The sequence below is a fragment of the Schistocerca gregaria genome, chromosome 6 (genome assembly GCF_023897955.1).
Source record: "Schistocerca gregaria isolate iqSchGreg1 chromosome 6, iqSchGreg1.2, whole genome shotgun sequence".
Lineage (NCBI taxonomy): Eukaryota > Metazoa > Arthropoda > Insecta > Orthoptera > Acrididae > Schistocerca > Schistocerca gregaria.
The window spans coordinates 574848129-574867485 of NC_064925.1; the positions used below are offsets into that span (position 1 = coordinate 574848129).

The following is a 19357-nucleotide window of genomic DNA, read 5'->3' on the forward strand; positions in this document are numbered from 1 at the left end:
GGGAAAAAATAATAGTTTCCTCTTACGTTTCTTGGCCAATTCGTCCTTTATATTTTCAATTTATCATGGTGAGACATGGCGATATCCCAGTACCTTGTTTTGTTGATGTATTTCCACAAGCTACCTCGACGGGCATGAAACAGTTCAGTCTTGAAATTTTATTGTTGAGTCGTTCCTGTGTTCCCGCAGACCAGTATTTGGCTACAAAAGACTTCTTAAATTTTTCTTGTGTCTGGTAATACTCGGCTACCTCTATAGCCCAGTATAGGGCGTGTTCTTCACTGTAACAACTTAAAAACCTCTTTTCTGAGGATTGTTACAGGAACATGGCAATGCTCTGCAAAACGTTCAAATGAACAGAATTTTATGAATATTTATTTAAGACACAAAGGAATTACGGACATTGGCTGCGAGCCGGCATTCATTTAAATCAACGGAGAAATTTTGAAAATTTGCGCTGGGCCAAGATTCGCGCCCTTGTCTCTTGCTTACTAGGCAGATGCGCTAAACAATGTGCCATTTTTTCTTATCAATGGAGTTCCACGGTTTGGTGGGCTGTTTGGGTTTGCTAATTTTGGCTGGCGAATATTTGTTTTTGGATGAATTGCATCATACAATGCACCTTCCATGAGCTCATCTCCACCTTGTACTTCCATCTTTTGTGTAACTGAGAGAGCAATATCCTGTCTCAATGTATCCAGAAGAGGTCCTTTGCAGCTTGAATACAACATTCTCTCCTTTATCGAAAACTAGTACCTTGGCACTGAATATATGAAACACTATGGTTTCCATGCAATCCCCTTCATGAGTGTGCTTGAAATTGGCTAAGTGATAGCGGGCGTTATTAGTAAGCATTTACTGGCTTAATTTAGCTACAGGTACATTTCTAGCAGTGGCAAGATGTTTGTTTCCTTCATCGAGATCTATCCTTACATGTACATAGTTGTATGCAGCATCAAGCTTGCCGATCTTCGTTTGTGATGGGAAAGGCAACTCCTGACACAGTCTGGTGTCTGCCGTCAGCATTGACACCAACTTCAGTGCATTTGAGTTCTGCTAGTTCTTCTTCGGCTGTTGTCAAAGGCGCTGGCTCCTTTGCAGCCTCTTTATGACGCATAAAACCATGTAATGCAATGCCTTCTAAAGTTCTACCATGAAGTTCTTGTTTCACCTGACCACTACCGAATTCTCGTCTAAGTGTAGCTCTGTTGATGCATAAAGCATTTCCTGGCGGATACGAGAGCTGTTTGGCGACCAGCTAATGACTACGCATTCATAGCGAGACGTATTTCTTAAGTTCAACCTGTATAATATGTATGATTGGTGCTCATCTTCGACAAGAGGAACAGTACCGTTGTCAAAATTTTCTTGCCATGTTCCGACTGCCTCTTTAAATGTTGCCAAAGAGAGTTACTCGTTCTCTATAGAGACCTTAAATACAGGAATATTTCCTAATTCACATTTTCAAAAAAACTTTTAGAGGGCGTCATTTGCGCTTTTTACGTCTGATGAGACATTTAATACTGTAGTAAATATGAATATAGAAACAAAATACTACCCAACCCTCCTTTTCGGAAAACCTACCAAAGTATTCAATGCCATCGAGACACGGTATACATCGCAACTGCATGGAGTCACCTAGCACGCCTCCCAACAGAACCAAATTTTTAACTCAGCCCCTTTACACATTATCCTCTTTACTCGCAGCTTTTCGCCAATTCTAGTAACAGTTCGAGCTTGGTGTGCATCCGCACTGACGGGATCACTGGTTGCCCTCGCCTTACTATGTGTGTATATGTGTGTGTGTGGTGTCTATTCTTTCGAAGATGTCCAAAAGAACAGACGCCATTTTGAATCAGCAGCCACTATGAATTAAGACACAAGGCATTGAAGACATTGGCTGTGAGCAGGGATTGATTTAAATCAATCTCCTGTTTATTGGGCAGATGCACTGAACACTGTACCGTCGAGACACAATGCATGGACTACCCTGACACGCCTCACACCAGACCCAAGTTCTCATCTTACCCAAACAAAACTAACGCAGTGCCCCATGTCAACTATCCTCGTTACTCGCGGCATTTCACCGATTTCCGTATCAGTTCGCACCTGGTGCGTATCAGCCCTGAAGAGATCTTTGGTCGTCCACGACTTACTTATATATGTCCAAAAGAACAGAAACCATTTTGATCCAGCAGCCGCATGAGTTAAAACACAAAGCAATTACACACATTGGCCGCGTGCTCGAGTACTACGTGCATTTGCAATGAACACTGCGTCTGGATGGCTCAGTGATGCCAGCGCGGTAGCTCAGCATGTTTTCGGTCAGAGGGCAAGACTGGCCTCAGTAATAAGAAAAAAAAAAATAAAAAAAATAACTGAGTGAAAGGATCAACGACGAACTTGGAACGGGTTTCACCTGACGCCCACCCCTGCCAAACGCAACCAACAATACTGTACAAAATGAAAAAAGTGGTCAGCGCATGTGCCTGATAAGCAGGAGACCTGGGTTCGAATCCCGGTTCGCCACAAAATTTCCAAATTCCCCATTGACTTGAATCAATGGCCGCTCACAGCCAATGTCGTAATTCTTCTATATTAATTCATAGTGGCCGCTCGATCAAAATGAATATTTCTTTTGTGAGAGAAAATCACCTGTAATTGCCGGTGTCTGCTCACATTTTCCTCCGGCAGCGCGTAAGTAACGAGGGTGCAGCCTCATATTACTTGGTGCATCGAGCAGTATCGCCAACATCTCACATTGCCTCACTGCAGCTTGCTCCACGTAGGTTCAAAATTGTGAATACCTATCGAACTCGGTGCTGCTGCCCGCCAGTCCTTAACTCAGATAATTATTTTTTCTCGTTTTGGATTTGCTTGCTGATGGCGTTACACCACAGTTCCAAATGCTGTTCTAGTTTTAGTTTCATTTTACAGTTCCATTTCTGCATAAATGACTGGACGATCCTGTTCAGACGTAACCTCATTTTTCATTCTACCGATTGCTTTTTGGAACTTCGCATGTATTCTTTCAGTGATCAATGAGTCAGTTCCCGACATCCAGGAAGCTAATTCATCTGTAAATTTTTGTTGTTGTAAACAATATTGTTAGTGTATTGATTTCCCTGTTCAGCAGCAACATGGTTTACCCAAACTGAGAGCAGTCGAACAGTTTCAGATAGTAATTTTGCAGCTGTCTGATTTTAATGACTTCATTGCTTAATTTCTGCACGAATTCTGGCGGTGCTGACTCTAATGCTAAAATTTCAGCTGATAATCGCTCTGACACAGCGTCTTTCTTTGAACAAATTTCGGTCGAGTATAAATTTTTTTTTTTCGAAATTTCTGTCGCTAATACCTTATGCTTTTCTGAAGTCTTTCGGCTCTGCAGACACAATCACTTGCTGCAATGAAATTTCAAAAAAATGTTTCAAATGGCTCTGAGCACTATGGGACTTAACTTCTGAGGTCGTCAGTCCCCTAGAACGTAAAACTAATTAAACCTAACTAACCTAAGGACATCACACACATCCATGCCCGAGGCAGAATTCGAACCTGCGACCGTAGGGGTCTAACGAAATTTCACCTACGCGTTGTAGGACTATGGGCATTGTCGAAAAAATTAACTCTTGTTTCTTATAAACTTCTGTTAATGGATCTGTCGACTGATGATTGACTTCCCTGGGCGGTAGATTCTTCCACTGCAGAGTTAATTCGACTTCCCTAATCTAAGTGCAATACATGTCTAGTTGTTTCGATATTTTTCCTCTAACACGTACATGAACAAAATTCCAAAAAAATCAAACTTTCCTCACTACCAGACTAATTAGTAGAAACACTTGTTACTTCATTCAGTGATTGACAATAGTAAAAGTAGCGTAGTAATGACCTTTCTAAAGTATACAGTCTAACAGCCCCTGTCCCTGTTATTGGCGCTACCCAATTTTCAAGCACTAGTCTTTTAATATACTAACTGACAAAAAAGATGAAGCAGCCACAAGTGGAGAAGAAAATTTATGGAAAATTGGCGGGTTCAGAGCGTTTGTGACTGAGCTTTAGCGTCTCATTTCCGCTTCTCACTATCGATAGCTTCTAGCTCGCCTCTAACCATATGACTATGTGATTCTAGGGCCAACTTATTGTCCTGTCTGCTCTGGTTGCATGTGTTTCTAAAGTGACTTGTGTTAATAAGCTGGCCTCGGAATTTTCTTAATTTTTGCGCTTGTATGTAAGTTGTCCAATGCAAGAGAACAAGCTCGTTCTGAATTTTAATATTTGTTTTCACTGTGTTTCTGAAGCTGGTGTACTCTCTAGTATTATTACTATTCAGTCCTTCAAGTTTCCTAAGTTATGACCTCCAGGTAACGGTAATACCTTAGCGAGTTTTTACTTGTATTCCTTCCTGGAGGAATTTACAGCTCCATTTGAGTAGTTCTCTTTTACGCCTCACATTTGTAGGAAGGCTTATTTCGTAGGACCCATGGCCTTATTGGAAAGGTTCAATAAAGGCAATCTTGGTTAAAGAAGAAATTTCAATTGTAGTGTAATTCAGTGAGTCATTTTTATCTTCGGTTTTGGTTGACAGCACCAACTAAGATGCCGTGAGAGCGTTCTGTGTCGGCGGCTTACTGCCACATAGGCTTGGCTTGCTTGCAAGTGTGTGTACGGCTCTCGAGCATTTCCTAGCGCGGCTTGCTATTTGTTTGGAGTTACGTGTCCTCACCGTCTGCGCTCAAGATGAGTACCTTATGTTATCTGAGATACAATCCAAATGAAACTTTTCTGTAGGTCAAAACGAGTTTACGTGATTAATTGCTTCCGCAAGGCGAATTTGCCATTCAATGGTATTGTCCCGGTTAATAGATAATGTAACTCTTCTCTAATATCTTGTTTTAAATTATTTGGTGTAAACCCTTTGAGTATGCCGTAAAGGAGAACTGTTATATCTTGTTAAATGGTTAATATTTATCTGTTGGTTGTGTGCCTAATACTTGGTTTTAAGCTCACTCGCAGAAATTTATCTAATACTCAGTTTTAATTACTTTTATTTTTATGGTTTATTTAAATTTTTAAATATAACTTTTTAAAGCCAGAATTATAAAAAGTCTTATCTTCTAGCATCTTGTTTAAATCTATTATTACTGTAATTCAGTGACTGTGTTATTCACCATTTTGTACACTTTCAAGTGTGTAAATTTAACAAGGCAAATTAACTTGGAATTTTCCTACCTATTTTTCTTAAAGGGGACCTGTTGTTACTTTGAAAAACAGGGGCCTAGTGCTTCCATGTCATTTCCCATCATTTTACTAGTACGGGGGCATTACACAGATGATCACAAAAACGAATCCTAATTTACCGTTCGTAATGGCAGACAATGGTCATCCAGTCAGCGCTGAGCCGCAGTTCGTGGCTGTACATAATGCGATGCCGTACAGCAGCAGTCCCTGTCACGGAACAACGCCGAATGCAGCCGTTCGTATTGTGGTGTCTAACGGCAGCTTAACGCTCCGGTCAGTATACAGGGGATAGGTAAAATAATGTGCGCACCTGTACTTACTTGGGATTGGTTCATAATTAAGGGTTTGGACCCCCATTTGCCCATAATACAGCTGCGACTCTTCTTGGAATACTTGCATATAATGATTGTATAGTCCCCAGTGGAATGTTATGCCCTTGTTTGATCAGAACCTCTTGTGATTCCTGTAGTGACGAGGGAGGCGGAAATTTTCTCCGGAGTCTGCTCTCCAATACCGCCCACAAGGGTTCATTAATGTTCAAGTCCGCGGACTGTGTTGGCCAGGGAAAACGCGGCTGTTCAGCTCTGTGAATGGGTGCATTGTAGTCCTGAAATATGGCATCATTGCTGGGAGACAACACCTGAATGGCGGGGTGCGCCTGATCACCTAAAATGTTCACGTAACCTTTGGCTGTAACACCGCCTTTGAGAGTAATGATGGGACCAGCAGAATACCTTGATATGGCTGCCCACACTATCACACTTCCAACTCCGTGCTTAACCGTTGGAATCAAGCAATCAGGATTGTACCCTTCTTTTGGCGTTCTTCACACGGCCAGATGTTGCAAATACCGAAAATGTTGACACGTCGGCCAATGCGACGTGTTTCCACTGATCAGCCTTCCAGGATTGATGGTCCTGATCCCACGTTTCAAGCTTCTCTGCGTTGGTTGTCGTATTAAGGGTTTCGGTGTAGCAGCTCGTCCATGAATACTCACTTTATGGAGCTCTCGGCGGACAGTGTCGATAGATACGTGTTATCGAAGATGGCTATTGAGCTCTGCAGTCTCCTTAGGCGAGTTAGTTTTGTGTTGTTTTGACTCATTTCGTGTTAGCGTACGACGCTCTCTGTCATTAGTTTTGATTAGCGCCCACTATTACGTTTACACGATAATGCCTTTCCACGCTTTGTATAGGCTCTCATGACTGTTGAAACAGTTGCTCTTGAAATATTAAATAAGTTGGCTGTCTCGGTTACTGATGCTCCAGCTAATCGGGACCCCACGATTTGTCATCTTTGGGACTCTGTTAGGTCTTTCATTGAATGTCAATCTCGACATCTGAATGCAAATACGAAGTGTGCACTACTCGTAAAAATCCTGCGCTGATGCATGGTCCGTACTGAACATGAACACTCCAGCGCAACACGTGCATTACCTGCGTTGTTGACCGTCAAACACAACAATTCCATTGCCACGACCGTTCACATTATTTTGCCTATCCCATGTACCTCTAGTGCAGCTGCTGCTAGGGAGTCCATTACTTACACTCGCATGACAGGCGCACATGATTGTATCATGCGGTTTTTATGTGCTGCAGTCATGGACTGTGCGGATGGTCCCGGCTGAGGTTCGAGTCCTCCCTCAGGCATGGGTGTGTGTGTTTGTCCTTAGAATAATTTAGGTTAAGTAGTGCGTAAGCTTAGGGACTGATGACCTTAGCAGTTCAGTCCACTAAGATTTCACACACATCTGAACATTTGTTGTGCTTGGTGCACAATAAGGCAAACCCCCTTTGTGATGATCGATCGGAACCTTGATTACGAGTATACAGGGTGTCCAGAAAAGGGCTCCCTGATTTCAAAATTAAATGTCTCGAAAACAAAGATCGATAGAGGATGCAGTAAACGGTATGTTTATTGTGAAAGCTGTAAGAAGTTTATACAGCAGTTTGAAATAATAGTTACAAAAGCTGCTAACAGATGGCACTGTACGCTGTCCAGCTCATATCAGCATCCATAAGTGAAATAATCGTATGAAAACAATCTTTGCAAACAATCTCATAACAACCTTTTCAAAATGTTCACCATTGGCACTACGGAGGTGGCGCAAACGAAGATGAAATTCACCATCACATTTCGTAGTGTCTCAACCGAAATGGATTCACATGCCACAGAGATCGCCGATTCAAGCTCGTCCAGCATGGCGGGATGCTTCGGGTAGACCATGTCTTTCACTGTGCCTCACAAAAAAAGTCACAGGGAGTCTAATACGGCAAATATGGAGGCCAATCCATGCCTGCACCAGTAAATTTGGGATATTCTAAAGCAATGAGTCGATTCCCGAAGTTTTCCTCAAGAAAGCGAAACACTGTTCGGTCCGATGTGGTCGGGCTCCATCTTGCATAAACCATTCAGTACCTGGTCGATCCTCTAACGCTTGCTGTGTGGCGACAAATTGTTCCAAAATTGCAACGTAACGTGCACCGGTGACCGTCCCTCGAATGAAAAAAGGGCCAATAATACATCTGCTGCATACTGCAGCCCACACAGTAACTTTAGGAGAATACAGGGGTTTCGCTTCACACCAATATGGCTTTTCGGAACTCCAAAATCGCCAGTTCTGCTTATTCACGAATCCATTCAGGTGGAAGTGTGCTTCATCTGTAAACCAGATGAAGCCAACATCAAACTCTTCATATCAATCATCGTGAGCATCTGATTAGCAAAGGCAACCCTTTGTTGCACAGCTCGTACGGGTATGGCCTGGTGCGTTTAAATTTTGAATGGAAACAAGTGTAGGCTCTTTCTCAGTATTTTCTGCGTACTGGAACGCTTCAAACCAGTCTCAGATGCAATTCTACGGACGGATGACATTGGATTTCGCTGAATAATTCCTGAAACTGTGACGATATTTTCAGGCGTAACTGAGGTTTGCTTGCAGCCAACATGCCCCACTAGATCATCAGTTACGCTGCCTGTTCGTTGAAATTTTGCGAAGAGCTTACGAATAGTCTTCGCATCGGGTCCTTTTGGAACATTATATGGTGCTAGAAAAGTTCGCCTTGTTGCCGTAGGACTCTCTTCTAACCTGTGGTACTCTAGCACCAGAAAAACGCGTTGTTCAATGGAGTACATGGTTTAAATCTCTTCCTTCGGTACGCTAACCTCCTTTTGCGTTTCAATAGTGGAACTGATCGCTCTGGGCTTCGGATGACTATTTATAGTAGGCATTGCATATGGCATTTACAGAGCCATCTGTTAGCAGCTTTTGTAACTATTATTTCAAACTGCTGTATAAACTTCTTACAGCTTTCACAGTAAACATACCGTTTACTGCATTCCTCTATCGATCTTTGTTTTCGAGATATTTCATTTTGAAATCAGGGAGTCCATTTCTGGACACCCTGTATATGCCCTCACTTTCCGACGCAGTCCAACATGTGGCCTCTGTCCTGTCTGGATGCCCTGCAAATCTGAATACTACGCGATTTGAGCAGCCTGCCGTATGGATTCACACAATGAAGCACCTTTCACGCTCGGTCACGGGATGATTACGCAGTCTCACACTAGTACACGGATCTTAGAGACGATCACTCAACATCTGACGTTGTTCACGCCCTTTGATATCCTACCACGCTAGATGTGAGCACTAAACACGAACAACTCAAATGTACTACGGTGGCCACTTGGTCTCAGAGAATGGCAGCTTATTCATTTAGATACCGGTCACGGTGTACGAGTATATGATTATAGTGACATTTTCTCACGTCGTCTGGGTTCTTTAATTTTTTTAGGCAATATACATGGACAGACAGTCACATAAATTATACCTATGATATTAACACTTTATTACATTGTATACCCGTACTTTTCCATTCCCAAACCACCTTTTACTATCACGATAATTGTAATCTGATCCGTCTGGTGCTTATCTACGACAAGCATCATTTCGTCCTACGACTTATTTCGATACGTATCGGTAGCAGATACCACTCCATCCCATCTTAGGTACTAATAAAAACTGTGAACTGTGTTAAGACAGAGAAACAATCAGCGGTGCATTGAAATGAGGTGAAAACTTCTGTTTGATGTTATCGACATGCCCAGTATGTTGAACTCATTCCATAGGTACTCCTACTCTATTAGCAGTTGCACAAACTGTGGATGACGCGGCTGCTGAGATTTCTGATCGACCATTATCAGCAACGCTTCAGTCACTTTGTCTGTACAGGGTGTTTCAGAAGCGATGGTCAATATTCAGGAATATGACAGGAATGATCATTCTGAACAACAATGTCCAGTTAACAAGTGCGCTAAAATGCATACCTTAACAACTATGAGCAAAAGTCAACCGTCTGAGAAAGCGCTATTTCGAAATAATTGTCTCTCGCGATTCTCTTTCGGCGTTCGCTCCGATGCTGCAAAAGTTCCACCGCAGAAGAATTTATGTTTTCAGTGAATTTTAAAGACTTGACAAGTACGTCTGCCACCAAAGAAGTAAAAGAAGGAAAATGAAGCGAGAGACAAGGGCAGAATTACAAAGCGTTTGGATCAAAGAGAAATTTCCCCGGGAATAAATGGCAAGAGGCCTACTGAATAAGTATGGAAATTACTTATTCTATATTCAGCAGTGTAGATACAAAGGTTTTTAAATACTTTCCCATTGCGTAAAGAATTCGTCATGTCACCAGGCGTGTGGGCTCGTACCAACTTGACACACTGCTCGTTTGAGTTAAAATCTTTGCAGGGCCCATCGCTTTTTCAACGCTGACTTATCAAAAACTATTTTCTTCCATAATACGCTATTTTCCATTTAATAACCCAGGGTACCGAGTCACAATATTCAGAAATAAATGTTACCGGTGTAGTTTATAACTAAATTTTCATATGTAAGAATGAAGAACGATGCAGTGGAATTTTCAAATCATAGCACAGAATAGTTGAAGACAACACAGCAATTAAATCAAAACATAGTTGAAATGACTTCCCCTACAACTATGGTCTATTCCGAAACCGTCAGTCAGTCCCCTCACCATATGCACTATTGCCACGGAAAATCTATACGCGGCTCACATTCTTGTGGAAGGCTTGCGGTAAAACGTGACTTTGAACGTTTCAATTTCAATATCGCTCATTAAAAATTTAAGTAGACTTTCATTTGCCACCAAGGCGATGAGAAAGCTTCGAACTACCTATAAATTTGAAATTATATCCATAAATTGATCCCGTAACCTCATCAGAAATGGCTATACGTTACATGGCTACAAAGAAAGAAGTGCTTCCTGAATGGTTTTATAAGTTACGCAGCAGTATTTCCATTACTGAGAAATTTCTTCAATTTGATAGTAAAGAAGAGTTATGAATGTTTTGCTACCATCTCGCAGAATGCATTAAATTATGATATGACGTAAATATATTGGTTTTAACTCAAGCTAATTTTTCTCTGAAACACTTTGAGCCACTCAGTTCTAAGAATCTTGTCTGCTACGCTGACAATACTGTGACAGTATACTCTGGCACAGTGCACTTAAAATAGCTAAGTTTGAGTAATACGTATGCACTATTGAGCTTACAGAGAGAATAAATTACAGTGGCTAAACAGGTTAGTTACAGTTGGAGTCACTCGCCATGTGCCGAGCACACCGTCGTGCCCCATTCCATGGCACCGAACGTATCCCGTCACGAGGGGGGAAGAGTCGATTACGTGCCGTGGAAACAAAGACGACTAGCTGAACAGCATACAAGCTGGAGAGGACGACTTTCCAAATAATTACATCAGGAAATACTTCAGCTTTGTGTGTCGATACAAGAAAAAATTCAACAAAGCTGTATTCGGGCGCTTAGATAGGTAAAAAGAAAAGAGGTGCACGATATGTTTTCACAACACGAATACAAAGCAGATCGGGTTATAGATGAGAAAAGTGGCTTCAGTGTAATTTTTGTTTTCCTTTCCTGATCTATGACGTCGTGGAATAGTTCTGGTAATCTGTAATTTAATTAAACGGCACTGGATTGTGTTAACTCTCGTGTGCATAACACAAAGTACCAATGAAACACTGGAAAAGAAACGCAATAAGCAGAAAATAATTGAATATGTAGATGATTTAATGAACTCAATAATTCTGCTTTTAGACGATAATTATTGGATTTACAGTGCATCACACTAATAAATGTGCGGCGTAATTTGAGTTTCGTGAAACTCTGTGCTGTTACGTTAGCGCTGATATCTAGAATTTCAGTAATGATGTTAGGATCTCCTGTTCTGTTAAGTCTCTACTCACTTCTTAATCATGACTCCAACACACAGTCTGCAGCCCGACATTTGAAAGGGGGAGAAAAGAGTCAGATGAAAATGTCAACTTTTTAAAGAGAAACACGAATGGCTTAGTGTGTACAACTAAAATAAAAAGCCAATAGAATAGTTTACAGAATGCACTTCAGGAAAAAAAATAACCGAATGGTAAACTAAATAGTTTCAAGTATGACACATGGCTCTGTCACGGAAGGACAAAATTAATTTGGATTTGATGATATCCATCCTAGGCAATTAACAGGATAAGAAAGTAAATGACAAACAGTGAGTGAGATAAACTTGTGATGCAGCTCATTCATAGTTTCTATCAGATAACATCTAAGCCCTATTTCAATCTCTTTGATTCCCTCTATGTTTCCCTTTGTGCTCATTACGAAATTAACGAACACCTCTCATAAATTTTTGTTTCCTACTACTAGCAATTGACTCCAGATGATTTTTCTCGCACATTCATATCAATAATAACTCAGTTCGCATGTTTTTCTGCTAAATAAGATTTTTGGTTCCTTGTTGGTTCTTCCTTTGCATACGATGTCTTTTTTCGTGTGAAACGCGTCTCTTATAGCATGTCTTCTAATTTAAAACCGTTGCATTTTCCGTCTTCATCTTTTATTTCCTCCTGTTGTTACTCTCGATTTGACGTAAAGCCTGATAACGACGAATATTGGCTGACAATATTTCAAGATACTCAGCGCAGACTAATACTCAGCCTCGGGACGTACTGTGTGTGGGCGGAAATTTCGTAGCGTTTTATCGGCCTCCAGCAGCGGTAAAGCACGCCGTTAGCGAGGTGAGACGCCAGCGGCCGTCGGCGGTGAGACATAGGTGGCCGGAAGTAGGCGCAATCCTTTATTTATTGAAACTTCCGAGCCCCGACCTTACTTCCGCTGTTTCATTACGCTACCGCTACGCGTGTTTGTATGCAATGGAAGCGTGCATTATTTAGCAGCCCCCAGCTTTCGCCGACTGTTCCTCGGCCCCTCGCTCTCGATTCAGAGCACTCCCGTCCCAGACCCCTTTCTGCTACACACACACACACACTCACACACACACACACATACACTCCCGCAAGCATACCGGCATGGACACACACATATACACAGAGGAGAGGAAAAGGGAGAAAGACGAACACGCCCCTATACAGTTTCCCCCAGGAAGTGAAATAAGGAACTATGCCGTAACAGAAAGCTAAATATTTAAAGTCCGCCCAACGCCCCCACCGCCAGCAATCCTACCTCGAACCGCACACTAACGGGTTAACTTGCTTTGTTCCCAGAGAGGTTCTCCACAAAATACACTGATTTATGATTGCTGCGGATTAACCGGTAAGTATACTGTAACTGTCATTGTCATGTCTACAGGGCCATGAATACAGGGTGTTACAAAAAGGTACGGCCAAACTTTCAGCAAACATTCCTCACACACAAATAAAGAAAAGATGTTATGTTGACATGTTTCCGGAAACGCTTAATTTCCATGTTAGAGCTCATTTTAGTTCCGCCAGTATGTACTGTACTTCCTCGATTCACCGCCAGTTGGCCCAATTGAAGGAAGGTAATGTTGACTTCGCTGCTTGTGTTGACATGCGACTCATTGCTCTACAGTACTATCATCAAGCACATCAGTACGTTGCATCAACAGCTTAGTGTTCATCACGAACGACTGGGGAAGACCTGGAACGACGAGGACACCTGCAATGGACGAGCCAATTCTTCGTGCAGTTGACGATAATCCTAAAGTCAGCCTCAGAAAAATTGGTCCTGTACAAGGTAACATTGACCACGTCACTGTATGGAGAGTGCTACAGGAGAACCGGTTGTTTCCGTACCATGTACAGCGTTTGCAGGCACAAAAAGCAGCTGATTGGGCTCCACGGGTACACTTCTACGAATGGTTCATCCAACAATCTGTCAATCCTCATTTCAGTGCTAATGTTCTCTTTACGGATGAGGCTTCATTCCAACGTGATCAAATTGTAAATTTTCACAATCAACAAGTGTGGGCTGACGAGAATCCGCGCGCAATTATGCAATCACGTCATCAACACAGATTTTCTGTGAACGCTTGGGCAGGCATTTTTGGTGATGTCTTGATTGGGCCCCATGTTCTTCCACCTACGCTCAATGGAGCACGTTATCATGATTTCATACGGGATACTCTACCTGTGCTGCTAGAACATGTGCCTTTCCAAGTACAACACAACATGTGGTTCATGCACGATGGAGCTCCTGCACATTTCAGTCGAAGTGTTCGTACGCTTCTCAACAACAGATTGGGTCACCGATGGATTGGTAGAGGCGGACCAATTCCATGGCCTCCACGCTCTCCTGACCTCAACCCTCTTGACTTTCATTTATGGGTGCTTTTGAAAGCCCTTGTCTACGCAACCCCGGTACCACATGTAGAGACTCTTCGTGCCCGTATTTTGGAGTGCTGTGATACAATACGCCATTTTCCAGGACTGCATCAGCGCATCAGGGATTCCATGCAACGGAGGGTGCATTAAAGTATCCGAGCTTACGGAGGACATTTTGAACATTTCCTGTAACAAAGTGTTTGAAGTCACGCTGGTACGTTCTCTTGCTGTGTGTTCCCATTCCATGATTAATGTGATTTGAAGAGAAGTAATAAAATGAGCTCTAACATGGAAAGTAAGCTTTTTTTAAAAAAAAATGGTTCAAATGGCTCTGAGCACTATGGCACTTAACAGCTTTGGTCATCAGTCCCCTAGAAATTAGAACCACTTAAACCTAATTAACCTAAGGACATCACACAACACCCAGTCATCACGAGGCAGAGAGAGGAAAGTAAGCGTTTCCGGACACATGTCCACGTAACATATTTTCTTTCTTTGTGTGTGAGGAATGTTTCCTAAAAGTTTGCCCGTACCTTTTTGTAACACCCTGTATATGACGGCTTCCTGAAAAGTGATTCCTCCGAATCTCTTATGTGAAAACTCTTAACGCTTTACAAATAAAGCAAACGTTGTTACCATTCTACAAGGGTTGTCCAGAAAGTAATTCACTGCAGTTTTTTTCTGAGTCGAAAACAGTGCTACGAATGCGAAATGTTATGTATTTACTGGCTGGAGTCTCCTGAGCGAGCGCGCCAAGTTTCTCTCACTTTCGACACAGAGCTTAGCTGCAGGACAGTTTCTAAAGGGTGTCTGTAGGTGACGTCCGTTACAAGCAACGTGCCGTCACTTAATTTCTCACTGCAGAGAAGGAAACTGTGTAGCATATTTACAAACGCTTGTGCAAAATCTCTGGAGTATCTGCTGTCGATAGAAGTACAGTTAGTCGCTGCGCACAGAGGGTGAAGTCATCAGAAGCTGGTTCGGCGGAGCTCCAATGTTTGCAGCGGTCGGGAAGACCATCGACGGCAACCACACCTGACATGCTGCAGCAAGCTGGTGTTGTTATTCTCGAGGTCAGACGCATTACGATTCGGCAGTTGGCGCTGCCTCTTCAGTCAGCGAAGGAATTAAGGATGCTACTACACTCCTGGAAATTGAAATAAGAACACCGTGAATTCATTGTCCCAGGAAGGGGAAACTTTATTGACACATTCCTGGGGTCAGATGCATCACATGATTACACTGACAGAACCACAGGCACATAGACACAGGCAACAGAGCATGCACAATGTCGGCACTAGTACAGTGTATATCCACCTTTCGCAGCAATGCAGGCTGCTATTCTCCCATGGAGACGATCGTAGAGATGCTGGATGTAGTCCTGTGGAACGGCTTGCCATGCCATTTCCACCTGGTGCCTCAGTTGGACCAGCGTTCGTGCTGGACGTGCAGACCGCGTGAGACGACGCTTCATCCAGTCCCAAACATGCTCAATGGGGGACAGATCCGGAGATCTTGCTGGCTAGGGTAGTTTATTTACATCTTCTAGAGCACGTTGGGTGGCACGGGATACATGCGGACGTGCATTGTCCTGTTGGAACAGCAAGTTCCCTTGCCAGTCTAGGAATGGTAGAACGATGAGTTCGATGACGGTTTGGATGTACCGTGCACTATTCAGTGTCCCCTCGACGATCACCAGAGGTGAACGGCCAGTGTAGGAGATCGCTGCCCACACCATGATGCCTCGGTCGTATGCAGTCCTGATTGTGGCGCTCACGTACACGGCGGCAAACACGCATACGACCATCATTGGCACCAAGGCAGAAGCGACTCTCATCGCTGAAGACGACACGTCTCCATTCGTCCTCCATTCACGCCTGTCGCGACACCACTGGAGGCGGGCTGCATGATGTTGGGGCGTGAGCGGAAGACGGCCTAACGGTGTGCGGGACCGTAGCCCAGCTTCATGGAGACGGTTGCGAATGGTTCTCGCCGATACCCCGGAGCAACAGTGTCCCTAATTTGCTGGGAAGTGGTGGTGCGGTCCCCTACGGCACTGCGTAGGATCCTAGGGTCTTGGCGTGCATCCGTGCGTCGCTGCGGTCCGGTCCCACGTCGACGGGCACGTGCACCTTCCGCCGACCACTGGCGACAACATCGATGTACTGTGGAGATCTCACGCCCCACATGTTGAGCAATTCGGCGGTACGTCCACCCGGCCTCCCGCATGCCCACTATACGCCCTCGCTCAAAGTCCGTCAACTGCACATACGGTTCACGTCCACGCTGTCGCGGCATGCTACCAGTGTTAAAGACTGCGATGGAGCTCCGTATGCCACGGTAAACTGGCTGACACTAACGGTGGCGGTGCACAAATGCTGCGCAGCTAGTGCCATTCGACAGCCAACACCGCGGTTCCTGGTGTGTCCGCTGTGCCGTGTGTGTGATCATTGCTTGTACAGCCCTCTCGCAGTGTCCGGAGCAAGTATGGTGGGTCTAACACACCGGTGTCAATGTGTTCTTTTTTCCATTTCCAGGAGTGTATTTTCATTCTTGGATATTGAAAAGTGTGTGCAAGATGGTGTCTAACGCCGGATGACAAATCGTGAAGTAGAAACATTTGTCCTGATTTATGGCAAATGTTTGAAGCTAAGGGGTAGGCCACTTTGTCCCGGATTCCGACAGGTGATGAAACCTGGGTACACCATTTTGAGCCCGAAACTTAACTACAGTCGATGGAATGGCACCATTCCCACTCATCACAGAAGAAAAATTCAGATCAACTGCTTCCGCCGGTGAGATCATAATCACCGTGTTCTGAGACTGTGAACGTGTGATTCTCATTGACGTGATGCAAAGAGTCGGTTGCATTAATTCAGAAGCATATGTCAGTGTTACGCCATCCACCCTAGGTTGGTTGATTGTTTCGGGAATGGAGACCAGACCGAGAGGTCATCGGTCTCATCGGATTAGAGAAGGACGGGGAAGGAAGTCGGCCGTGCCCTTTGAAAGGAACCATCCCGGCATTTGACTGGAGAGATATACGTAAATCACGGAAAACCTCAATCAGGATGGCAGGACGCGGGATTGAACCGTCGTCCTCCCGATTACGAGTCCAGTGTCTAACGACTGCGCCACCTCGCTCGGTCCATCCACCCTACAGCCCTGACCTAGCCCCCTCGGACTTCCACTTGTCTGGGCCATTGAAAGATGCCATTCATCGAGGACATTTTGAGGAGGTGATTGAGACAGTGAACGACTGGCTCCGCCACTAGGACAAGGTTTGGTGCCGACAGGGAACACACGCCCTTGTTTTGTGCTGGAGGAAGCCCACAGATGGGTTGGAGATTACGTGGAAAAGCAGAGTGAGCACATAGAACACCATTCTTTCGTGTGTGTAATTCTCAATATGTTCGATAAAGAATCATTAAAGAAGGTTGTATACATGGATAAATCCTCATGATAATAAAAGATATTAGACAGGTGATATAAAGGTAAAACAGTGATTTAGGAACCAGGTTTTAAATTGTAAGACATTTCCAGTTGCAGTTGTGGACACTGACCACAATCTATTGGTTATGAACCATGGATTAATACTGCAGAAACTGCAAAATGGTGGGAATTAAGGGAGATGTGACCTGGATAAACTGACTAAACAAGTGGTTGTACAGAGTTTCAGGAAGAGCATAAAGGAACAATTGACAGGAATGGGGGAAAGAAATACAGTGGAAGAAGAATGGGTAGCTCTGAGGGATGAAGTAGTGAAGGCAGCAGAGGATCAAGTAGGTAAAAAATCGAGGGCTAGTAGAAATCCTTGGGTAACAGAAGAAATATTGAATTTAATTGATGAAAGGTGAAAATATAGAAAATCAGTAAATGAAGCAGGCAAAAAGGAATACAAACGTCTCTAAAATGAGAAAGACAGGACATGTAAAATGGCTAAGCAGCATGTCTAGAAGACAAATGTAAGGATTTAGAGGCTTATCTCACTAGGGGTAAGATAGATACTGCCTACAGGAAAATTAAAGAGACCTTTGGAGACAATAGAACCACTTGTACGAACATCAAGGGCTCATTTGGAAACCCAGTTCTAAGCAAAGAAGGAAGAGCCGAAAGGTGAAAGGAGTATATAGATGATCTATACAAGGGCGATGGACTTCAGGACAATATTATGGAGTGGAAGAGGATGTAGATGAAGATGAAATGGGAGATACGATACTTCGTGAAGAGTTTGACAGAGCACTAAAAGACCTTGCTCGAAACAAGGCCCCTGGAGTAGACAACATTCGGTTAGAACTTTTGACGGCCTTGGGAGAGCCATTCCTGACAAAATTCTGCTATCTGGTGAGCAAGATGTATGAGACAGGTGAAATACCCTCAGACTTCAAGAAGAATATAATAATTCCAATCCCAAAGAAAGCAGGTGTTGACAGATGTGAAAATTACAGAACTATCGGTTTATTAACTCACAGCTACAAAATACTGACTCGAATTCTTTACAGACGAATGGAAAAACTGGTCGAAGCCGAACTCGGGGAAGGTCAGTTTGGATTCCGTAGAAATGTTGGAAAACGTGAGGCAATGGTGACCTTACGACTTGTGTTAGAAGAAGGATTAAGGAAAGGCAAACCTACTTTTCTAGCATTTGTAGACTTAGAGAAAGCTTTTGACAATGTTGACCTGAATACTCTCTTTCAAATTCTAATGGTGGCAGGGGTAAAACACAAGTAGCGAAAGGCTATTTACATTTTGTACAGAAAATAGATGGCAGTTATAAGAGTAGAGGGGTTTGAAAGGGAAGCAGTGTTTGGGAAGGGAGTGAGACAGGGTTTTAGCCTCTCCCTAATGTCATTCAGTCTTTATATTGAGAAAGCAGCAAAGGAAACAAAATAAAAATTCGGAGTAGGTATTAAAATCCATGGAGAGGAAATAAAAACTTTGAGGTTCGCCGATGACCTTGTAATTCTGTCAGAGACAACAAAGGACTTGGAAGAGCCGTTGAACGGAATGGACAGTGACTTGAAAGAGGATATAAGATGAACATCAACCAGAGCAAAACGAGGATAATGGAATGTAGTCGAATTAAGTCGGGTGATGCTGAGTGAATTAGATTAGGAAATGACACACTTGAAGTAGTAAAGGAGTATTGCTATTTGGGGAGCAAAACAACTGATGATGGTCGAAGTAGACACGATATAAAATGTATACTGGCAATGGCAAGGAAAGTGTTTCTGTAGAAGAGATATTTGTTAACATCGAGTATAGATTTAGGCGCCAGGAAGTCGTTTCTGAAAGTATTTGTATGGAGTGTAGCCATGTATGGAAGTGAAACATGGACTATTAAGAGTTTGGACAAGAAGAGAGTAGAAGCTTTCGAAATGTGGTACTACAGAAGAATGCTGAAGATTAGATGGGTAGATCACATAACTAATGTGGAGGTATTGAAAAGA

At 43.2% G+C, this 19357-nt stretch overlaps 1 pseudogene; it reads right to left on the minus strand.

Moving 5' to 3' along the window:
• Nucleotides 1-491: 491 nt before the first annotated feature.
• The window catches only part of LOC126278942 (twinfilin-like), a 57632-nt pseudogene continuing 38766 nt past the window's right edge, over nt 492-19357 (minus strand).